Consider the following 25,892-nt stretch of genomic DNA (forward strand, 5'->3'; position numbering starts at 1 on the left):
AGTTTTGTACTTCAGCATCCTCAATGACACTATGCATTCTAAACAGTCCCATGTTGACCAACAAAGATTCTTATTTTTACTTGGATCAGAAATCAGACAGACAAATACTCAGTGTTGTACATAGAAACAAAAAGTGTGAGAGAAACTCAGCATGTTTGGCAGAATCTATGGAGATTTTCAGTCCAGTATGACTCTTCAGAACCCATGAGAAGTTATCTCTGTAGTGCCCAGGTTTTCAGCACTACTTCAGTTGTGGTCCATGCTCAGTGAAATCTTTATATACACCAAACAAAAGATTACTCTTGCCAGAAACAAGTGTTAATCAATTAGCATAAGCAGCAAGTGGCCTAACACCTATGTTGCAACCTCTTGTTACTTTGGCTTGAGCCTGAGGCAGCCAAAACCATTGGCAAACCAATGGAAAACCAACACTGGAACCTGCAATTAAAAGTAGTTTTCACCTTAAACACTGCCTTCTTTTGTCCAATAATATCTGGCCATTTTCCTTCAGATCCTGCTGATTTTATCCAATCGTTTATTTACACATTGGTACTTGAATCTGGAAGGGTTTGGACCTTTATGCCTTCTAAATGATATCCAAATAACCAAAACCGCATTGCAGCAGATATCATTGAATCCCTCCAGTGTGGAAGCAGGCCTTTCGGTCCATCGAGTTCACACTGGCCCTCCCAACAGCATCCCACCCATTTTTATGGTAAACCCACCTAGCCTGCACATCCTTGGATACCAGGGAGTGGCAGATGGAGTTTAATTTAAATAAATGTGAGGTGCTGTATTTTAGAAAGGCAAATGAAGGCAGGACTTATATACTTAATAGTAATGTCCTGGGAAGTATTGCTGAAGAAAGAGACCTTGGAGTGCAGGCTCACAGTTCCTTGAAAATGGAGTGGCAGGTAGATAGAATAGTGAAGAAGGCATTGGTGTGCTTGCCTTTATTGGTCGGTACATGGAGTATAGGAGTTAGGAGGTCATGCTGCAGCTGTACAAGACATTAGCTCAGCCACTTTTGTAATACTGCATGTAGTTGCGGTCTCCCTGCTTTTGGAAGCATGTTGTGAAACTTGAAAGGGTTCAGAAAAGGTTTACAAGGATGTTCTAGGGTTGGAGGCTTTGAGCAATAGGGAGAGGCTGAATAGTCTGGGGCTATTTTCCCTGATGAGTCGGAGGCTGAGGGGTGACCTTACAGAGGTTTACAAAATCATGATGGGCATGGACTGGGTAAATAGACTAGGCCTTTTCCCCGGGATGGGGAAATCCAAAACGAGACGGTATAGGTTTAAGGTGAAAGGGGAAAGATTTAGTCTGGATCTAAAGGGCAACCTTTTCATGCAGAGGTTGGTGCATGTATGGAATGAGCTGCCAGACAAAGTGGTGGAGGCTGGTAAAATTGCAGCATTTAAAAGGCGTCTGAATGGGAACAGGAATACAAAGGGTTTAGAGGTGGGATATGGGTGAAATGCTGGCAAATGAGACTAGATTTATTTGGGATATCTGGTCAGCTTGGACAAATTGGATTCAAAAAGTGTGGCATTCGGAAAGCACAGCAGGTAGGGCGAGGTCTGAGGAGCTGGAGAGTTGACGATTCGGGCATAAGTCCTTTGTCAGGAATGTGGGGGGGGGGGTGAAGGGGGCTGAAAGATAAAGAGGAGGGTGGGGGTGGGGCTGGGGCAAAGGAAGCTGGGAAGGCGATAGGTGGTTGCAGGTGGGGTTGTTTGTGATAGGTTGGTGGGGAGGGAAGGAAGATGGGCAGGTAAGACAGTTCAAAAGGGCAATGTCAAGTGCGAGGGATGGATTGGGATGAGCTGGGGTAGGGGATATTTTGGAAACTAGTGAAGTCAATGTTAATGCCATGTGTTGGAGGGTCCTAAAGTGGAAGATGAGGCGTTCTTCCTCCAGTTGTCGGGTGGCTTGGATTTGGCGGAGAAAGCAGCTCACGACTTGCGTGTCCTTGGCACAGTGGGAGGGGGAATTGAGATGGTCAGCCACAGGACAATGGAATTTTTGGTGCATGTGTCCCAGAGATGCTTTTCTGAAATGTTCTGTGAGTTGGCACCTTGACTCCCCGATGTAGAGGAGACCACCTTGAGAGCAACGAACATAGTAGATGAGGTTTTTGGATGTGCAGGAAAATCTCTGCTGCATATGAAAAGATCCTTTGGGGCATTGGATGGAGGTAAGTGGGGAGGTGGCCAGGGAAGATGCCAGGTGTGGAAGGTGGGTTGGTGGGGGACATGCATCTATGAGGAAGTCACAGATGGAATGGTCTCTGTGGAACGCAGATAGAGATGGGGTCTGATTGTAGGTGGTGGAAATGATGCAGGATAATACATTGTATCTGGAGATTAGTGAGGTGGAAGGTGAGGACCAGGGGAGGTTCTATCATCTTCTGCCTTTGGACCCTTCAACCACAGGGCATCACTATTTTCCAGCATCTGCAGTCTTTAATTTTGCCATGGACAAGTTGGACCAAAGGATCTGTTTCTGTGCTGTATAGCTCTATGATTCTACATGGTCAGTTCACTTAACTTGCACGTCTTTGAACTGTGGGAAGAAACTGGAACACGCAGGGGAAACCAGCACAGACACAGAGAGAACATGCAAACTCCACACACAGTCACCTGAGGATGGAATCAAACTATGGTCCCTGGTGCTGTGAGGCAATAGTCTAACCACTGAGCCACCGTGCCACCCATGCTCCTATAATGTCACATTGGCACTTCATCAGATTAGGCCCAGAAAATAAACATCTGAAACTGCATATCACTTCAGATAGGCACTAAACCACTCAAAGTGTTTTAAAAAGTTGAATTTGTGAAGATATTTTATTTTCTCTCCTAACTTAATCATTGTCTCCCTCTCTATTTCTAACTTACATCTAATGACTGTCATTTGCTTCTACCCTCCCTGCATTCATTTCTCTCTTAAATCACAACTGTTGAGGAGATGAACAATTAATTATGTCATTCACCAAGACTCCTTTGAGCTTGTTCAACCACTATCAGATTGCACTTCCAGCAGTTTATGGTGCAAATTTTCTTTGAACTGAAGGGGAATAAAAATCAATTTATGAGACACAGTGTACGTCTACTTCTGCAAGAAACCCTTTGGCTGTTGTTCTGAAGTTGGAACACAGAGTAAGTAGGACGAGAAAGCCTTTTACCAATGTACAAGTCACAATCTTAAAAGCTGTTGTATGTTCATTTTCAGTGTTCTAACTTTGCACTTTACCTGAGTTTAATATTTCAGCAGTTCATGTACTTTTCTTCACAAATATTTATGTTTTATCAAAGATAATGTCATTCGCACATATAGGGAACAACATATTGATTGTAACTGACAACTACATTGTAATAGATTTCAATGTATGAAGCTAAAACAGCTAGCTAGATGAATCAGAAAATGCTCTATTGCATGTCATCACTTCAGCTACACCAAACAAAAGTTTAAAAAACTACAGTCTTCACTTTATTAGATCTTAATTGAGACCCAATATACCTTCGCCTCTTAAATGCAATGTCAACCTTAAACTTTTGTAGTCTGATTCAATGCTACACGATGAGTCTAAAGCTACACTATGAGTCTAAATTTGAAGCAGACTTTGTTGAGGATAAGGCAAGGTCAAGAACTATCATCAGTCTTAGAATACTAAATACTGCTTGGTAACCCTGGGTGTACCAGGCTCTTGCCTTGCTGTTACAACACTATTATCTAGATGAGTATCTCTGTTCTAATCCAACAGTCAGATAACGAAATCCACTCACACTATGCTATTTATGCCATCATCACAAAGAGCCTACAAACCCATCACAATACTTCCTTTCTGCTTGAAGGCAATGTAGTTAAGCAACCTCTACGATCCTTAGTTCTGCGTTCTGAACACATGGTGAAGTGTGGATGTTGGAAATCAGAATAAGAAACAGAACATTCTGAAAATACTCGACAATGCTAATGAAAGTCAGTGAGAGTAAAAGAAAATGGGTGGAATTATCACGTAGAGGTGAAGGGCTCTTGTCCATTCATGGACAGACAATGAGGACCCTACACATTGCCTCTTTTTGTGAAGAGTGTTCTCAGCACAGGGACTTGAAGGGGCAGAGGGCATGCCCTCCCCAACTGTATCCAAGTGCCAAATAGTGGAAATCCTCTTCACACTGTGCTGCTGTTTCATCAGAAGCCGGTAGTTCCCTTTGAGGGACGGATTCTGCTGTTAGAAGAGGGAATAGTTTTCCATGGCTCACACCAACCCCTTCCTCAGACAAATCTTTAAATGAGGTATTTAATGTAGGAATTCTGTATGGCAAAGGACTGGCTTATATTAACAGCAGCAGAGTGAGACCCTTAAGTGGGCGATAAATTATCATTTTTGGCTCTCAATTGGTGGCATTCAGAGAGGAAACTGAGGGATCCCTTATATCATGGAATTGAATCAACACGGCATCAGGAAGGTGGCAAAGTCTCCTTGTGGCACTTTCCCACAAGATCAAATGCCACTAAACATGCCATGGGAAAGGACACAGGATTCCACCTGTTTTCTCTGTTTCTGTCTCCATGGATGGTGTCTGAACAGCTGAATATTTGAAGCATTTCTTTTCACTACATATGCTCCTGAATAAGGTTGGAACACAACTTCCATCGCCAATAATATTAAAAAAAAACTGAATGGAATAACAGGTAGGTATCTTACCAATGAGGAAAGAATTTGATAGCAATCACAAACAGAAGTCTCTTCAAGGCTTCCCTGAAAAATACAAAATGAATCAGAACTTTAAAGAACTGCATCTCCACTATGCCAGGCAGCTAAAGTTGTTAGAAAATAAATCTTGAGCAAAGAATCACAGTTTTCATCCCATTGCTACCAAAATGTTGTCTTAATTTATCATTGTGACTGTCTTCAAAAGGATAAATCTTTTCACAGCTACAGTGTCACATTTACATAGCATTTTTAGATTGTTGATTATATCTTTTACAGTTACATTATTTACAATTATTTATATCTTTGTCAATGTTGTACCAATGAGCTTGCATGCTTGTCTAGTGTTGAAATCAGTGACAAAACAGATAATCACACACATCAGGAGATTACATTTCATATCATCTTAAGTGCTATAGTTATTACTTCAATTAACCTTGTAAGTTAAGAGTGAAAGGCAGACACGATGAAATTTAGAGACAATTATTGTTTCTCTGTTGCATCTGTTCTAATGCCATCTTCTGCAGGGGTCCTCAGAAATGTTCACCCTTTTCCTCAACTGAGGATTATCTGCCATCTTGATCTGATCTATTTCCTCCACCCACTGCTTTTCTTTCCTCCCTTAATATAACAAGGATCCCTTGGTCATCATTTTCCATCCCATCAGCATCCACATCCAAAGACTCATAAGCTGCCTTTTCTGCCACCTCCAGTGGGTTGCCACTACTGGACAAATACCCCCTTTCTCTCTTTTTTCAACACTTTGCAAGAACTGTTCCCTCAAGGACTCCCTGGTCCACTCCCCCATACCCGCCAGTACCTTCCTATGCAATCGCAGAAGATGTAACACTTGCCTGTTTATCTACTCCCTCTTCACTATTCAAGGCCTCAGAAACAGCGATTTACCTGCGCTTCGCTCAATCTAGTCTACTGTATTCACTGCACATGTTGTGGTCTCCTTTATGTTGGCAGACAAAATACAAATTTGATGGCCACTTTGTGCAACACTAATATTCTGTCCATCAGAATGACCCTGCACTTCCAGTCATCTTCCACTTCAACCACCACTTTATACTCTGGCCAACATTTCTCTCTTGGGCCTCCTGCAGTGCACGAGTGAGGACTAGTGCACGCTGGAATTGGAAAACCTAAGATTTCAGGATTCAATATTGAGTTCAATAATTTTAGAGTCTGAAAACCACCTACTATGTCCTTTACCCACCCTCACACCCAAGTCCTGTTTTGATAATGAATTGCTTTCAGTGCAGCTAGTCCATTTTTATCAATCATGATACTCATTATTGGCTTTACTGTTTTTCTGCTTCACTGATTTACTAGTATCCCTTTGTCTGCCTTTCTTTCTCTCTCTCTCTGGCCTCTAATTCCAATTATCTGTTCCTCTACTCCAACCCTGCCTCCCCACACCCCCGCCCTCCCCAACTTATTGGCATATGTACTACCTTTTCTTAGCTCTGAAGAAGGATCACTGTACTTGAAATATTAATTCGGCTTTCGCTCCACAGCTGCTACCAGACCTGCTGAGTTTCTCTAACATTTCTTTGCTTCTAGTCCAAAGGAACTCTGATGGGAAAGTACTTATGAAACACTCTGGTGAAAATACAGGGGAATGTTGCAGCCATTGTGGTCCTGGACCAAGAGGACCAAAGTTAAAAATCCACTATGGTATGAGGTGGAATTAAAATGAATAAAATCTAGTAATTTGGTAAGTTGCAACTAAATCATTACAAACATATGTACAGTGTATGAGGTGAGTATATCATGCAACACTGTAAAGATTCATACAGAACAAACAGTAATTAGATTTGATCACTGTTTAATAGGGAGTTAGTTTACCTCCATTTAAGTGCGATTGTAAGAAGTTGCAATTTTCAACCCATTTATGATTTCTCCTGTCAAAAAATGTGCAATCAAATAGTCAACTGACACACTTAATTTAAACTACGACTGAGGTACCGGACAGCTCTGTACCTACAATGAGTCATGCTACACTAGGAATAATTTCCTTAAAGGGAAGACAACAGAAAGTGAAAACCTTGAGGAAAGCAAATAAAACAAGCAGCAAGAATATCCTTCAGGTGTTTAATTCATCATGAAGCTGCAATTTCATGGGTTTGGTACAAATCTTGCAACAATTATTTGTTTTTCATTGGTTTTATGATCTAAATTTCTTCACAAACCCACAATCTTAAAGTCTATTGTCCATTCAAGAATAAATACTTAGATGTTGCCAAAATGCATGATGGTCCTCAGGCATCATTTTACTTTGTCCAGATCACAGTTAATCTAATGGCGAATCAAACCAAGCTAGCTGGCACAAATATTATTTGAATAGCACTAAAGTTTCATTAATAGCTCCAGTCTGGCATTTTTCTCACTCAAACAACTGTTTATTTCATCATAGTTAAGTGACTAACAAGAAGTGAAAATCTTAAGAAGCCACATGAGAAGATTGACTACCTGACTAAATGTTTCCAGTGTAGGCTATGAACTGCACACAGAAAATCATTCCTTCAACTCAGGTTTACAACTCAGATTTACAACCCGGTCCAATCTCTCCAGTTGAAAAGATATAGCTTTTTTCACCAACTGAAAAATTATTTTCCTCAAGGCTATAATATTCCATTGTGAAAATGCACAATGCTGATAGGTGGAGTCTGCTGTAATGTACAATGTCATCATATAGTGTATACAAGATATTCCCATGATTAAATAACCTAAGAACTAAAATCCAAATAAACAGCATTTACCAATAATTAGGCTAAGTATATTTCTAGGGATCTTGAAGTGCAGGACTGTGCCCTTCCCACTGGACTGGAAGATTCAGCTTCCTGCCATAAAGGTGTTACAACAAGTCTGAACAGGCTGTTTAAAAAACAATCACAGGAATTTGAAGCAACTTTGAGAAAAAATAAAGTAGATGTTTATTTCTGATTTGCAGAACTATACATCCAATATTTCTCATCCATTCCGGAACCACAGCGTTCAGGAGTTAAGAAAAAATATAAAACTCCTGACAAATAAATGCTGTTGCTAATGTAAATCGCAAAAACTTACATTACTTCCCTCTTTGCTGTTGATCATATTAGATTTGGAGATGTCGGTGTTGGACTGGGGTGTACAAAGTTAAAAATCACACAACACCAGGTTATAGTCCAACAGGTTTAATTGGAAGCACATTAGTGTGCATCCAATTAAACCTGTTGGACTATAACCTGGTATTGTGTGATCATACTGGAGTAATCTCTCAAAAAAGTGAAGTCCAAGTCACAATATACTGTCTTTGCCAATGTTTTAAGATAAATAAGAACAAGATAATGAATCTTTTGCAACTGATTTTTTTAGGGACCATCTATTAACAAAGTTTTATTTTTAAAATGCTATTCAACTGGCAAACTCTGTAAATTAACTTTGAGAATAGGCTTGATTAATATTGAAACAAATTTAAACAAATGAAACAAATAACCTCTTTGTGCTATTCACAAAAGAGTAGTGATTTTTAAACTTATGATTTTACACAGAATTGTTTGATATGGCAGGGTTTGAAACTGCTCTAACTTACATACTGTACAAGTCTCACATTGCACTGGTAACAAACTTCCCACACCAGGATTTTTACTTGTTGTTGTGGGTAATTCAGCAATTTATAGAACATCATTTCTCTCCTCTCCAGCAATGAGAGGGAGAAGACAATGGAGTCCAGATAACTCAATCAATAAGATGTCACACTTTTAATGAAGGGTTCCTGCTTGAGTGTTCTTATACAGTTCTTGTGGCACAGTGATAGTGTTCTTGCCTCCCCTGGAGATAGAATCAGAGTCATAGAGCTGTACAGCATGGAAATAGACCCTTTGGTCGAACTTGTCCATGCCGACCAGATATCCTAAATAAACCTAGTCCCACCTGCCAGCACCTGGCCCATATCCCTATTAACCCTTCCTATTCATATACCCATCTAGATGCCTTTCAAATGTTGTTATTGTACCAGCCTCCACCACTTCCTCTGGCAGCTCATTCCATACCTGCATAACTCTCTGCCCCTTAGGTGTCTTTTAAATCTTTCCCTTCTCACCTTAAACCTTATACCGATGCCTTCTAATTTTGAACTCTCCCACCCCAGAGAAAATACCTTGGCTATTCATGCCATGCATGCCCTCATGATTCTATAAACTTCTATAAGGTGAGCCATCAGCTTACGATGGTCCAGGGAAAATGGCCCAGTCTATTCACCTCTCCTACAGCTCAATCCCATTTTACTTTGCGGTAACCTTCTTCACGATCCACTACAGCACCAATTTTGTTATCTGCAAACATACTAATCATACCTCCTGTGTTCACATTCAAATCATTTATATAAATGACAAAATGTGCCTCATAACATGTCTGAAAAAGTTAATTTATAAAAACGAGAGAGAAGACAATGTAAATTAGCAATTCAACATGAGTTATAGTTCAGCAGAACCCAAAAATCTAATTCTGTGATGAGACACAGGAAGATTTGGCTAAAATTTATCTATATAGATACAAATCTACAACTTCTCAGCATCATCACCTTGATGTGGAGAGGGTTCTGAGCTCCTTTTTCATTGTAGGACCAGCCATGATGGCAAAGCTGGGGAGGGATTTGCCAGAAAAGAAAGTATGACCCAAAGGATCCTTGACAGTAGAACAGCAAAGAAAGATCGTGTATCTCACCAATCATAAAGGTGAAAGGCAGCTGGAGGAGAAAGTGGTCCCAGACACCAGACTCCGATAGGTCACTCAAATCTGACGACCATTCTGTCAAGATTATTTGAACAATGACAGTGCTTCAAGGTCCCTAAGTCAAACAAAGTTACATATGGGCTTCACAAATTACCATTGATGGATAATAACAGTCCCTTCCAGAAAACAACAGCATAAGCTGCAATAAGGCACTTAACCCATCACATCCTGCTAATTAGAAGACCTATTTATGCATTCTTTGTTTTCAGTCAGCCACATCCATGCTAATGTATTACCCACAATCCATGAAATCCTACTTGGTGCAATAAACTTATATGCAACACCTTGCCAAATGCCTTCTGGAAATCCAAATACAGTACATCTGTAGGTTCTGCTTCATTCATAGCATTTTACTCCTTCAAACAACTCAAATAAAAGGGTTAAACACAATTTCCCTTTCATAAAATGATGCTGACCTTTCCCAACTCCCTTGAGATTTTTTTCTAAGCACCCAGCTATAACTCTTTAGCAACTGATTGCAACACCTTCCCATGACAGACATCAAGCTAACTGAACTGCCTTTTAGACCATTTCAGTCCTTTTTTTGTTGGTAGATCCACCACGGCATTGGGGAGGCAGACCCAGGGACACCAAATGAATGGCAATTTATTTCCAGGTCAGGATTGTGAGATAAAGTTCAAGTCATGGTGATACTATATTAAACTACTTTCCCTAGCAACCCCTGATTAGGCCACACACACTTCTTTTTTTTTAAAACACAGTAGAGTCAGCCTGTCAATCGTTTCCAAACCTATATACAAGTATATCAACACGTATCTGGTGCCATCCTTACAAAATCTTCTCTGCCCCCTCTCCTGAGTCACTAAAAATGAAAACACTGGTCAGATACTGAAATAACTGCACAGATGCTGGTATCCTGTCACCAAGCTACCCTTTGTTTACTTATGCATAGCCAGCTCAGAGTCAGTCCCTGAAGTGAGGATATTCTGAATCCCACATTTATATTGGCCAGCTGAGTCTCCCTAATTGTTTCAGGTTAAAATACAAATCAGGATCTCATAGTCAATATGATCCACCTGATTCCCAACACTAAGATACTTACCTGAGGGGTTAATTGTTTATACTGCTGAGATAGGACCCAGATGCAAATATGTTAATCCCCATTTCCCAACAGATTCCAATTTTGCCAGAAGGGATAAGGTTGGGGCATATATCACAGAGGATGGAAGTCCAAACACAGTACAACCAATGGAACTTGGAGTCCAGTTTGAACACCCCACTTGATTGCTGCAAGGGCTTTAACCAACAGAGTGGAAGCCACAAATTTATGGATTGCGCATAAACAGTCTTGAAGAGCAGAAAAGATCTGTTTAATTGCCATAATCTAGAGATTTTAAACCTTCCTCCAACTCTTAGAGTTTTAGAGAATAGAAAGGAAGCTGAACTACTTTGAATTACAGGGCGGCTGTTGGAATGTGTTGGAGTAGCTTCAATAGCATTTTTATAAATACCTGTTTGGGTATGTTGTGACACATCTTCGTAGCAGAAAGATTTGAACCTGGACCTTCTGATCCAAGAGGTGTGGATATCATCACTGCACCAAGAATCTTCATTTTTTTCCCCCTTATATTAGCCACATGAAGAGATGTACAAATTTCACATGTTCATGAGTGGAGTTACATAGATTTTGAGAAGTGTATTTTATTTCAGCTCTGCATGGCTCCGCAATTCTGCCTATATGGACATTGGTTCAGTGGCTATGAAGGTGGCCATTTGGGAGGGGATGGGGAGCATAATTTGGCATGGAGGCTTTGAAAGGCCACAGGTCCAATAGTCAGAGGGTTCTCATTTGCCACATCAGTTGGCAGAGAAGTATGAAGGGTGGTGAGGAGTGAGGGCTGGAGCACCTAAAATTGTATGGCACAGCACAGGAAAGATTTCAGAAATGAATGGGTCCCTTCTGATCAGCCCATCTCTAAGGTTACCTGGGCTCTACTTCAAAGTTGGTGAAATTTTCTGTAACCAAAATCTGGCTAAAACTTTTCTTAAGTGCTGTTCATTCCAGTGATGTGACTATCACATATTTAGCTTATAAAAATAAATACATTAATATTTTATGTGTGATATCTGAAAAATATGCTTTATCTATTTCTGCAATGACATGTCAGATCCTGTTTTTTGTTCATTTCCTTTTCTGTTAGCTGCTTTTGGGGACATTCAAATGCAAAGTAATTTATTTGACTGAAACAAATACATCATAGTTCAAGGATAAAGTGCCTTTCTTTTTGTAGCCTCTTACAGTATGAATGATGAACAAGTCACTTTTGTTTTTATATCTAAAAATAAAATCATAAATTACAATTGTTTTAAGACCTTCTGATGAATAAAATGGCTTTAAATTTATTGGTGGACCTTCCAGAATGTGGGAAGCAATGCTACAGTAAGCCTGTGATGTAGTAAGTGTACAACACCAAAGGTCTGTGCCTTAAATTGAAAGTTTTGTACCCAATATTTCCATACCGTATTATGATTGCTGTGAGTCATAGCACTCGCAAATCATGCACCTGTCAAACAACTCATTTTACATGAAATGTTGTAGCTTAGATGCAGCTGAATCAATGATGGTTGCCAAGATGTGAAAAAGTTGTTTTTATCTCTTATATGACCTAGAGTAATGTATTAAATAAAACGGAAGCAATCAGTTTACATACATTAAAATAAGTGCACATGCCACTTGGAATAGACATAACATCCCCAACTGGATATTTTTACAGTATGCATGGTTGCAAAGAACTTGAATATTGCTGAAAAGAGTGACTAATTAATTGCTCTGAACCTTGCACTCCTCAGGACAAACATAATTTATGGGTGGCACGGTGGCACAGTGATTAGGGTTCGGTTCCCACCTCAGGCGACTCTCTGTGTGGAGTTTGCACATTCTCCCCGTGTCTGCGTGGGTTTCCTCTGGGTGCTCCGGCTTCCTCCCACAATCCAAAAGTGTGCGGGTTAGGTGAATTGGCCATGCTAAATTGCCCATAGTGTTAGGTGAAGGGGTAAAATGTAGGGGAATGGGTCTGGGTGGGTTGCGCTTCAGCGGGTCAGTGTGGACTTGTTGGGCCGAAGGGCCTGTTTCCACACTGTAAGTAATCTAAACTAATCTAATCTAATGCTAAATTTCAAAAAATTACAACAATTTATCCTTTAGGGGAAAAGAGTGCTCAAAAGTCAATCGATTATTTTCTTCATGGCAATGTCTTGGCCAAAGTGCTTCCAAATCTCAACTTCTGTTAGAGCACCAGTTGAACAATTCTGAGTGGACTAATAGCCACACAAACAAACAATATAGTATAATAAATTGAACACATAATGTGTTCATTTAAACTTCTAAGAAACAACACTCTTTCAAACAAGGGAAAAATTATCTCAAAACAGAGGGAATATATTCAAAGTCTTCCATCGTTTTGCATTTAACCTGAAGTTTGGGGAGCTGATAGATCCTCATTGCTTTTGCCACGGTCAACTATTCTGCTGTGCCTTCTTTGTTTCATGTCTCCACCAATCCTCTTAATTTGATCCCAATGTATGATTTACTTCACCCTCACAATCTGCCCACTCTATAATTGCTCTCTCTGTTCCCATCCTGGACAATGGTCATCAAGGGCCAGCCGGCCTTTCAACCTGGGTGGAGATTAATAACAAAAATCAAACAATGGCCTCCCATTCACTTTGTCTCCTTGTGTTCACAGATTTTCTGGCTGAGAAGATTACCCCATTCCCATATTGGAGCCATTTTATACCTAATGTTGGGTGTGAGGGTGCGAATGTATATGATTAGGACAACCAGGCTGCCTGGAGAGATGTGGCAAAGTCCAGTCAGCTGCTTACTTTCTTGAGCTCCCTTTGACTGCAACAAACCATGGAGTGATCAGAATTATGCCCTTCCTTTTTAACATTCCCACTGTTGTCAGTTATGCTCCATTTACTAAATTATAATGTATAGACTTCCCTATTATCTGTGATAAAATGATGACTATAATAATGGCTGTGCACTTTATAGGGCCAATTCCAACAATTTGGAGACTCAGTTGCCAAAGAATATTTGAATGGCAATATGAACAAATAAATTAGGAGCTGTTGTGGCCATTTGGCTCTTCAAGCATTCTGTGCCATTCAGGAAGATCATGGTTGATCAAATCATGACCACACAATTCAATTTTCTTGTTCACCTCTATAAACTTGGACAGGTACAGCCCAGCCACATCGATTTTGTTTGCATTCCATGTCTCAGCCTACACACCTTCCTTCTTGAGGAAATTCCACAGTCTAACAACTTTAAGTGAGAGGAAAAAGAAAAATAATTTCTGTCCTAAATGCCGGACAACTTACTTTAAACAAACAGTCTCGACTAGGCCTAGTCTCTCTCATAAGAAAAATACATTCTCTCAGTATTTACTTCTTCCTATCCTTTCCCCCCACTCTGTCACTGGTGGCGTAACTTAAATACAGGAACAAATCAAATAGGAATACAGAACTTAGAAGCAGGAATGAGAGATACAACACGTAAATAACATTGTAGAAAAGAAGGGACATGCGGCTTGGATTCACATTGGGTTTTGTTAGACAACTATCCTCTGCCTATTCCCCACTCCCAGTCCACCAAAATCCTCTGCTCTATTTGTTTACTTGACTTGATTATGCTTTGCGATGCTAAGATCTGGGAAACTTTGAAAATGGTTGGACAGACACATGGCAGCTATAATTAGATGCAGATATGTTATCAATGATGCAGTCTGAGAAAAATGATACCCTGAGGCAGGCTAATCCAGATGGTAACATTTCACTGGGGAGCAGAAGGATCAGTTGCTATTCGGTCACAGCTCCTTGAAGGTGGCATCATAAGTTAAACCAGACAGTTAAGTAAGTGTGTATAGTGTGCGATTACATAAGAAAGGGGACTGAGTACAAAAGAAACAAAGTCATGCTAAATATTGTTAGCTTTTAGCTAGAGTACTGTGTACAGTTCTGAGCACCACCCTTGGGGAAAACAGTCAACATCATCAAAAGGAAACAGAGGAGGTTTACCAAGATGGTATCATAGGAGGAGACTCAGGAAACAGATTGGTCTTCACAGACCACAGCAAGCTAAAGAAAGAGCTAACAGAAAAATACATACAATGATTTCAATAGACCCATAAGAGAGAAACTTGTTACTTTGGCAAATAATCAGAGGTCATAGATTTTAATAAATTGGCAAAATAAGTCAGATGAGAAATGAGAGAAAATGATTTCACAGAGGATTTTTCTGATCTGGAATGCGCTTCCTTAAAGGATGTTTAAATGAGATCCCATAAAAACTTTCAAAAGGCAGCTGGATTACTGTGTGAAGGTAACTATCTTGCAGGGTTATAGAGAAAAAGCTGGTCTAAATCAGACAGGTGATTCAAAGATAAGATCAGTCAATTGCCCTTTTTTCAACTTGTGAGAAAGTTGCAATTGCAAACGGTCTGCCCATATCATAAAGCAACTGTCAGTGGAACTAGAGAGGACTGTCAATATATAAATTTCTTTCCTATAAACTGAAAGATGCTGTAATAGGTCCAGCTTACTCCGGGCTGTTCCCACTGAGAATTACAAGAAACTATGACAGCTACATATCCCCTTTCCATGTGTAACTCCTGTGAGAAGTAACAGAAATGGCAGCGATTTCTGAACTCAGCTTCAGGACCTACATGGAGTGGAGTGTATTATAGAGCCTATTTTAGTACTGTAATGAATAGACATAAATGCCACAGGACCATGAATATCCTAAGTGACAAGACCTTGTTTGTCTGCAAAGAAAAGTGATTGTCGCAGCTAGATCTCACGGCTTTCATTTGAATCTTGTCATAGTGGAACAGTTAAGCCTGAGATATGTTAGAGCTCAGTTTTCCTTAAATGTTGTATAATGACTAGGTAGATCTGACAAAGTAACAGATGACATCTCATAGTTTCAACGTTGATAGAATAATCTTTCCACTGTGGACACAATCGGCAAATTGTACCAGATTTGGAAAATATTCTTTTGTTGCCAACTTCCTGCTCACTTATTAAAATGTCATCAAACACAATACTTGCTATGCATTATAACACCTGTGCAGCATTTTAAAAAAAGACATAATTTTATTGAAAACAAATCTTGGCTTCTTTCCATAATTATTCATGGACAGTATGGCCATCACTGCTGCCACATCTCTTGGACAGGTGATGGTCAGCACACTTCTTGAACCATTACTTAGGTATACCCTCAGGCAGTAAGTGAGGGCTGTAGATGCTGGAGATCAGAGTTAAGAGTGTGATGCTGGAAAAGCACAGCAGGTCAAGCAGCATCTGAGGAGCAGGAGATTTGATGATTTGGGCATAGGCCCTTCATCAGGAATCGTTTCTGGCATAAGCCCTTCATCAGGTACACCCACAGTGTTGTTAAGGAGCAAATTCCATGGATTTGATACAGTGACAACTATGGATAGGTTGTCCAAGGCCTGAACGGCTAGGCCCAAAACTAAAATGGGCAACCTTTGAGCAGTCAGGCTCAAGCCAACTTCAGGACATGTCAAGCACATGGCATTCACCCAAGACAAAGGCAGATAAGCAAAAGCTTGATCTTGCCCTGCAAAATAATTCTGGTTTGTATATTGGAGTATGACAAGCAGATTTGCTGAAGCCCTGAATTCCTGTCATGATCATGCATGGAGATGGAATATGCCCTTGAAACTCCTCGGGAACGCAGTGGATGCCATGGCCTTGACCTTTAAGATCAGTTGGCTGAGGATCAGAGAACATTCTGGAAGGATACAGCAGGGAGAGATCAGAAGCGTCACCCAGTGGTCATTCCCTTAGTGAAAACTCAATCTTGCCCAGCAGTGGAGCTCTGACCACCTGTAGAAAGACAAAATGACCACATGCAAGATCAACTTCACCAAATTCATTAGAGCCAATTACACAGCCTGGCCAACTGCATGGTAGTAATTTAGATCAGGTTTGTGGCAAAGGTTTAACATTGTAGTTGGTGGAGTAATGAATACAAGAAGTTGAGGTTATTATGAATAAAGATGCATTGAATCGACTCTGACACTTTTGTTCGTCTCACAAGTATAGTATTCAAGTAAAATGAGTTTACAGAGAAACTGGTCAGAGTGTCTAAAGCATGGACAGCAACATTAAAGAAATGGCAATATTATTCTAACTCAGTATGGTGCGTGACTTGACTGGGAACTTGCAAGTAATGGCAGTCCAATGCATGTGCTGCCCTCATCCTTTGAGGTGGTACTATCAAAGAGCTGGGACAAGTTGTTGCAGTGCACCTTTGAGGATGGTCCACACCTGCCACTGACAGTCAGTGGAAGAAGTGAATGTTTAAGGTGCGAAATATGGAGCCAGTTAAGCAGGCTGCTTTCTCCATGGCAATGTCAAAATGTTAATGAATGGTAATAGGATACAACATATAAATACAACATATATAATAAACACTGAGCTGTTTTAATTGGTGTCAATTAATTATTTTTAACTGAACAATTTTAAATTGCAGAAAATGCTTTCAAAAGTCAAATACATACAAAGTTTTTAAAGTTTCTTTTTAAGCAAGTTGGCAATTAGTTCCAAATAAAATTGCAATTAAAATTTTAATCATGTACCTTTTTATCTTCCTGGTTTCTGAGAAATGATCACTGGCCTGAAACCGTCATCCTATCTCTCCCTACATAAGTGTTGTCAGAGCTTCTGACTGTTTCTGACATTTTATGTTTTTAAATGTTAGGGTGGCATGGTGGTTAACACTGCTGCCTCCCAGTACCAGGGTCCCAGGTTTGATCCCAGCTTTGGGCAACTGCCTGTGTGGAGTTTGCACATTCTCCCTGCATCTCTGTGGGTTTCCTCTGAGTACTCTGGTTTCCTCCAACATTCTAAAGTTGTGCAGGTCAGGTGAATTGGTCATGCTAAATTGTCCATAGCTGTTAGGTGCATTAGTCAGAGTGGGTGAGTTACTCTTTGGAGGGCCGGTGTTGGGTTGAATGGCCTGTTTCCACATCTAGGGAGTCTAAATCAGATTTCTAGTATCCATAGTACTTTGTTTTTCTATGTGTTTTTGCTACAATTATATCCAACTTAAATTCTAAAACTTCTGTGATAACCTGTGAGTGCATTCAGTGCAAACTTTCAATATGGATTAACTCACTTGGGGCACAGCCTGTTTTGGGGTCAGGAATACATCTCAAGCAATTTTCCTTTTTAAATCAGCACAGAAGATTGCAGAAACCCAGCATATGAATGACACAACTTGGACTTCAAAATCTTGCGATCATTTGCACGAGATGCTCTGATTTCAGGAAACTTGCAGCAAAACCTGAGCTCAGTGAAGGGGAAACTCCACAGGTAAAAAAATGTCAAACTTGCAAGTGATTCATATTTATCCAACTCATCAAATATTCTTCAAAATGAAGCTCCAATGCAACCAGTGCATTCAGTTCCAAATATTACTGTTTTTTTTTTAAACTCAATGGTCCAAGAAGTCCAGACATCAATGGCACTGTGTCACAGCAGAATCCAAAGGCCTGAGGGCTCATTTTGAATATTTGTATTGTGGTTTATGATCTGTGTCTATTGAATTTCTGTTCAATACACATTAAATTAAATTTGGGGACTTCTGATTATCAGTCAATTTTCATTATCCCGTGGCATCCTAGACAGCAGTTTTTCCTTTGTATGTCAAGAAGCAGAGTTTCTTATTTCTATGATTTAATTAGCAGCACTGTTCCTTTGACATGAAAACGAAATATTCCATTTTTTTTTTCCAATTGAAATGTTGAAATACGATGTCTCAGATACACATAACTTTGTTTCTGAATATCAGTAATGTGATATTAGTATTATAATTTACTAGCAGAATTGCAATCACTCTTTTGGAAAGAAATAGTTTAAATAGTGCAAAAGTTTAGAAACCAAAATGCTGAAACTAATGTAGCAGACAGATGTTGTTACTGTAAAAATGCAACTTGGCTGAACCAGCATTAATCCTGAAGCCTTAATTGAAATGGAAGATGAGGATGACCTTGTTCCACATCAAAAGAAAACAAAGCAATGGAGTTTTATTAAGATGGGGAATGAGGCACAAACTTTGGAAAGGAGATAGAATGGCACCTGGGAAAATAAGGAGTGGTAAGATCAGGGGTAACTGGCACCTTCGCACTTTTAGAATGTGAGAAAAACAAGGTGTTTGTCAAAAACAGACCATTTCAGAATTTGAGTCTACATGACTTACAATGTATAAATATCTGACAAATTCTCTTTCTGTTAGAGTGCTAACTCAGAATCTTTTTTATTCTGGGGTAGACTCTCCTAATGTTAGCTCAATAAGTGATTGTTGACTTGTACCATAAGGCTTTTGAGATTATTTTGTAAAATAATCCATGACAGCAACTTCAACAATGCCAATCAGTTCCCTTATAATACATAAGCAGGAACAAACTACTGTAGATACTGGAATCTGTTCTGAAAACAACAAATGCTGGAGATCAAGCAGGTCAGACAGCATCCATGAAAGGAAAACAAGCTAACATTTTGAATCAAGATGACTCTCCATTAGAGCTGAAGTGAAATGATAGGGTTCAGGTTAGGGGAGCTTCTGCTTCTAGACTCGAAACGTTAGCCTGCTCTGTGTCCATGGATGCAATCTGAATCATTGGTAATACATGATATGTTATAAAGCATTGGACCCCATTCTTCTAAAACAAAACTTTGTGCAATTTATCAAGAGCACTTGCATTTGATCTCCATAGTAACATTTTAGAGAGACACTGTTTTTCTTCCGATGAAATAATAAGAAATTCAATAGAATTATCAGGTTATCCTAAATACGGTGATGCTGATCAACAAGGTTTCCACTGCTAGGACAGGTGGACCCCAAAACAAGTTTGATCTCAAAGCAATAATTACCTTTGTCCACAGTCTAACACTGAATCTGATGTTTATTACCTTTGCATCCTCTTTGAACTTGAGCTGACTGACCCTATGCCATCTCTGTCAAGACGACCAATTTTCACAACTCCTTTTCACTGCCAATCGTCACCTTACTTCAGTTGAACTGTAGAGTCTCGAGGGAACCATTCAAATGCTCACATTGATGATGTTTGATCTTGCAACTTCTATAAAATCTAATGCAAAGTACTCTAACTTGCATCACATTTCATTCAAATACCCTTTCCTTGTTGTCTACCAGTGACTCACAATCAAGCAACAACTGGAGTCATAACATTCAGAAAAGACCCTTCAGTCCATCAAGTCTGTATTCTCAAAACTACGCTAAGTCTGCACTGGTTCCACTTTCCATCGCTAGGCCTATCGACTTGAATGTTATAACATTTTAAGTGCTCATCAAAGTACTTTTTGAAGGTTGTAGGGTTATCTGCCTCAACTTCTATTCAAGAGAGTGAATTATAGAACCTCATCACCCTTTGGGTGAGTGACATTTTCCTTAAATCCTCTCTAACCTCTTGCTTTCCACCGGAGAAGTGTGACCCCTTGTTATTGAACCTTTGACTAACGAGAATAGCTGCTTTCTACTCACCTTGTCTATGCCCCTCATAAGCCTATACATTTCTATCATGTTCCAATCTTAACTTCATCTGCTACAAAGAAAACAACTTGAGCGTACTCAGCGTCTCTTCATAGCTAATGTACTCCATCCCTGTCAGCAACCTGGCTAATCTCTTCTGCATCCCTTGCAATTACATCCTTCCTATAGTGCAGTGACCACAACTGAATGCAGCACTCTAATTATTGCCAAGCAAAGTTCTATTCAGTTCCAATATAACCTCTCTGCTCCCATAATCTCTGCTTCAACTTGTTCTCTATGCCTTGCTAACTGATGACTGGCCCTGCCACCCACAGGAATTTGTGGACAAGCACCTCAAGATCCCACTACTCTTCTGAGTTCCCGGGTCTCCTCCCATTTATCTTGTATTGGCTTGTTACTTTTTCCAAAATGTATCACCTTTAACTGGGGTTAAATTCCTTCTGCTAGTGATCTGCCCATCTGCCCAACCCATTTGTGTCTTCCTGTAGCCTAAGAACTTTATCTTTACTGGGTCTTAATCTTTCTCTGGTTATTCTCTTCCCCTTGATATATTTGGGATTCTCCCTAATCTTGCACATCAGTGTTTCATTCTTCATGCTATCGAGAAGAACAATTAGGATAAATGATGAGAAATGATTTCCACAGATTGGAGCATTGGGATGAGCAGTCATTGTATAATCAGTGGCAAAGCTTTCAGATTGGAAAGAGAAATCAACTCCATGCACAAAGGATTATTCCATCAACAGAAACTGATGCAAGATGCACTTTGTAAACCCAGGCATGATATATTTCCACTAGCTAAAGGCATTATTAGAAAATGATTATGATTAAAAAGTAGAATATGCAGTTAGGTAGCAGATCAGCTCAGACTTCATCAAGTTGCTCAGACAAATGCAATTCCAAAGGGACGAAAAAGCAGCAATAAAACTAATCACCTGGATCTATTCATTCTAACCAGAGAGGATTTAATTAAGGAAGTCTGGCAGAATCTGTGAAGAGAGAGCAGAGTTAATGTTTGAAATCCAGTGACCTTTCTTTTAATTTTGAAGAAGGGTCACACGGGAATCAAAACATTACCGCTGCTTTTTCTCCACAGATGCTGCCAGACCTGGTGAGTTCATCCAACAATTTCTGTTCTTGTTTCAGATTTCCAGCATCAGCAGTTTTTGGAAGTATTTTGAATGAAAGCATTGTCTTTGAAGGATACTTTATTAATGCAACAATACAGAACAAAGAAATGAATAGCGAAATAGAAAGGGGACTTGAAAGGTTCACAGTGGTCATTCACACCATGAACACACTGCAGTGTACTTTGCTCTACATTTTTATTTGCACATATCATATTTGGTGTGACATTTATTATTCATTTTTAATCTCTATCAAATGCCACCACTCACTATTCTAATCCTGTTTAGTCCATGTTGAACCTATATATTTTAATGAGGCATAAGCTGCCGTTACATTTGCGGACAGGAGTTAGTTGTATTTTTCTAAGCAAAATAATGTCACCTTTTTCACTCTGTGATGCTTTAAACCATATGAACATTTATAGTAATTCCTACTGCTATAAAATTGACACCCAATTTCAAATTGATAATTTTATTTTCAAAGAGGTCTGTTATTGTCACTCCTGGAATTTTCTGAGATTATCAACAAGAACATATTTCTTCTTCCATCTCAATTCTTCAAAAAGGTCAAACAAATAAAGGGATTTCATGAATCAAACAATTAAGTGAATTTAAATCTCATGTACTGTCATTTTAATAATGCCCTATAATTTCATGTTACATAGAACGTGAGGATGAATCAGCAAATGTGCAATTGGTTCAATACATGAATTGACTCTGTAAATTGAATGTAGAACTCAATAAATATTGTGCTGTGATCAAACTATAAGTTCAATTCACAAAAAAAACAATTATCCAATGCAGAATGGATGGTTCATAATGGCACATAAACTTTTTAACAGTGCACTGAATAACAAGAAAAAAATGCTTCATTGGAGGGGAGCTAAAAAATATTTTTCGAGCAATTGAACACATTCGTGCCCCATAAAAGAAGAGTGAATAATTCTATCACATAAACTGGCTACATGGGTCAGTTTGTATCTCAATTCCATTTTTCATGTTTATCACAAGAATCAGAAGCACCTCAGAATCCAATCATTATAATGAGTCTTATTGAACAAAACATAATCACAATTACTTGATTGCACTGTATGGAATATTTATTTCCAGCACCCAATGTTCCTTGAAAATAAATTATTTCTGTGGAGGTAAGGAATTCAGGTTTAAATTCACATGTTGTGAACATGTATCTTTTTAAGACAAAAAAAAGCACATTCAATCTATTAATATTAAATCCGTGCATGTACAGGCTGCCCGAAACATACAAAGTAATGCTTCATTACATCCTGTGGGGTCAAGTAATGGTTCAGAATGGGTCAATTCTGGAGACTTCATTAAGATGCACTAACTTGGTGTTGTCAAATAGCCTTTGGTGGGAAGATCCAGATCACAGCTTTGGATCTTGAAGGAGATTTCAATGTTTCCTCTATATCTCCCAATAGTCTTAGTAACAATGTCAAACTAGGTTATGTCACTTGTAGTTCCTTGTCATTTGGAAATAATCTATATCTTATTATCAGTGTAAACAGAATTGACCTTTCTAACCAGTCAAGAGTATGTAGTATGTATGTATGCAGTAGCATCCAACTACCCACAAACAGCATTTAGTGATCAACAGTGGGCATGATTGCTTAATACCACAAGTGCAATGGTGGAAAACTCCATTAAACCCAAGAGAGAGATTTTTCAGAAGATCAAGTATAATTACAGCTCAAGACACTTTGGCAGCAAACAATCAATCAATAGCAATAGGTTGAAGGACTAGCCGGGGGATAAAGCACCAAAGGCTATAGATTTGATGTAAAGGCTGTAAAGAAGCAGAGGAGAAGCATCGGGAGTTAGAAAGCTGAAAGGTGAGTTACTCTTTGGAGTTATAGATCCTATCAAGAAGCAAGGATCTGTTGAAGCATTCTCCGAAGCAGATAGCCTCAAAGCTCCATAAGGAATTGGTCTACACAAATATCACATTCTTTCATCTATGCCTGGTTCTGAACAACATGAAATGGTTAAATGATTAACAAAATCCTGCCATCTTAGATGTTGATGGAAAATACACAAAGTAACCAATTCAAATAGGGATTGTAGTTGGTTTATGCATCTTGCTGCCACTAAAGATTCTTGTGTGGCCTGTGAAGTTTTTGACTGCATGTTTAGAGAAAGATGTAAATTAGTCAGTTTAACACTATATTTGCATCAAGATAATGCAATACATGGACATCTTGTGCTCTTCATCCAAGGTAACAAACACAGCTGCAACTTATATCAATGATGAAGCAAAGTTGTAAATTCCCTTATAGTGTTTCCCTCATTGCTGTGAGAGTTATACCTTCAATACTTTTGCCTTCAATCCTTTTACTTTTTATTCTGAGTTCAGCTCTACAGATGATCATATCAGTTTTTTTTTCAAGAGACCTGCCACCTATGCATTTGAGGATTTCTTGGCTCCTGATTTTGCTTTAGGAGCCTAGAAGGTCACTCTAATGTGGAATTTGATCCTTTGCTCTCTCCTTTCTGAATGTCTAAATATGACTGACATTTTGACCAGTGCAGCACACCAACTGGAAATAGTGGCAAAGGGTGCGGGCTATGACTGTACTTTGAGCATTTAAAATTCTGACTCAGCCCCTAACTGCCATGTTATGGATCTTGATGAAAACTAGAGAAGCTTCTGCTGCCACCTCAGGAAAATAAATTCCTTGGTGAAAAGTTTTGAAATGTGCTTCAGGATAACCAGGAGGCATGGTGGCTCAGCTGTTAGCACTGCTGTCTGACAGTGCCAGGGACCGGGATTTGATTCCAATCTTGGGTGACTATCTGTGTGGAGTTTGCACATTCTCCCCATGTTTGCGTGGGTTTCATCTGGGTGGTCTGGTTTTCATCCCCCAGTCCAAAGATGCGCAGGTTAGGTGAATTGGATGTGTTAAATTGCCCATTGTGTTCAGGGATGTGTAGGTTAGGTGCATGACTCAGGGGAAATGAAAATTAATAGGTAAGACAATGGATCTGGGTGGGATACTCTTTGGAGGGTTGGTGTGGATGTGTTGGGTAGAAAGGTCTGTTTCCACACTGTTGGGATTCTATGATTCTATGAGAAAAAGAAATGATCCACATAAGGTTTACATTCACATAGCACAAAGAAGAGAGACTGAATCATTCATCATAATTGTCTGAAAGAGGAAAACTGAGAAAGAGCAAGTACTTCTGAAATAATGAATGGCTGGGATGTGTTTAACTTCGCATGGACTTAGGTGCCCTAGTTCTTTAATAACTGAAAGTTCACTTACACAAATTACAAAATTAACAGTTCATATGGAATAATGGCCTTCCATGGAGCCTTGCTAGGAATATACAAGGGGTATTACGCACAGTTTTAAACTCCTCACCTAAAGAAAGCTTGCCACAGACAGATCACAACAAAGCTACACCAAATAAATGACTGGAATGGAGGGCATGCCCTATGTGGAAAGATTAAAAAGACTGGGCCAAAACCCATAAGTTTAAAAAAAGAGAGAGCTCTAATTTAGACATCCAAACTTCTTCTTGACAATTGTCACAAAGCTGGTCCTTTTTCTTAAAGTTACTGTGTACTTGATTTTTTTCAGAGGGGTCTTAAATCAGTCCAGGCTCCGAAATAGCCGAGTTGTTGCAGAGACGAATGATTTATCTTGGCTCTTTTTGTTTATCCCTAAGCAGACGATATTTCAGGCCAACTTGTATTACGAAAGGAGAGTGGCCAGTCCTGGCAGCTGAGGTTTTTTTGTGCAGTTCAGCAGTTGCGTATGTAAAGAAAGGCTGGGTTTTCTCTCTCCTTCTGCCTTTCTGGTTTCCAACTGTGAGTTGCCTGTGCCATGTTTCACTGCTTGTGCTAAGGAATGTGTGTGTTTTCGGAACAGCATCATTAAGTCAGGTTTGGATAGGATAAGTTAGTGTATTTTTTTTTTTGTTCTTTGTGTTTCGTTCCATAATTTTGGAAATAAATTTTGTTGTTTAAAACCTGGCAGTCAACTCAGATAATTTCCACCAGGAATATCCAACTTTGCGAAACAAATGACAAGGTTATGGTCTGGGCTACCTGCTTAAAGAGGTTTTGAGGGATCTGGCCTAATCCATACCACAAGGTAGGTACAGTAATGATGTTATCCCTGGGGAAGCAGACTGAAACTGAGGCAGTTTCTGAATAAGGTCAGGCCATGTAGAATTGAGATGCTGAGGAACTTTTGTACCCAGAACGTGGTGAATTGCTAGAAATCTCTACCCAAGTGGACATGTTGGACTCTCAATTGTTGAGTATGTTCAAGGCTCAGATTGATAGATGTCTATACATAATCAAAACATTAACAGATATATGGAGGAAAATGGTGTTACAATAGAAAATCAGTAATGATCTCATTGAACGGTCAAGTGGAACTGAAGAGCTGAATGGCCTGCTCCTATTTGCATTCAATTCTTAACATAACCAAAATACACAAACTCAGTAAAACATTGGAACAGCACCTCTTTACACCAATCAGCTAACTCAATGCTAGTGTCACATTCCAGTTGTTTTTCTTGTCCCCATTCTGATACCCAATCTGTGTTAAATTCAATTTCCTCAGTCTTTTGAGAATTCCTAAACTGATGTCCAGCAGAAAGATCCACTCTGGTGAGGCATTTCCTTGCCATACCAGGGAAAATTTTCAAGTGTCTATGTAACTCCACTGGTCTC

At 39.4% G+C, this 25,892-nt stretch overlaps 1 protein-coding gene across 23 annotated transcripts in view; it reads right to left on the minus strand.

Annotated features, from left to right (window-relative positions):
- The window catches only part of LOC122562121 (receptor-type tyrosine-protein phosphatase delta), a 2,484,958-nt gene that overhangs the window by 1,845,118 nt on the left and 613,948 nt on the right, over nt 1–25,892 (minus strand). For 22 of the 23 annotated variants that reach the window (XM_087996678.1, XM_087996656.1, XM_087996731.1 and 19 more), the window contains one exon: nt 4,706–4,759. The exons of the other annotated variant lie outside the window; for it this stretch is intronic. The gene's annotated coding sequence lies outside the window, so the exon portion shown is untranslated. The remainder of the gene's footprint in view (nt 1–4,705; nt 4,760–25,892) is intronic. 23 annotated transcript variants of the gene reach the window in all.

This window comes from Chiloscyllium plagiosum, unplaced genomic scaffold (assembly GCF_037043375.1).
Source record: "Chiloscyllium plagiosum isolate Xiang-an unplaced genomic scaffold, Cpla_swu_hap1 HiC_scaffold_2, whole genome shotgun sequence".
Taxonomy (NCBI): Eukaryota; Metazoa; Chordata; class Chondrichthyes; order Orectolobiformes; family Hemiscylliidae; genus Chiloscyllium; species Chiloscyllium plagiosum.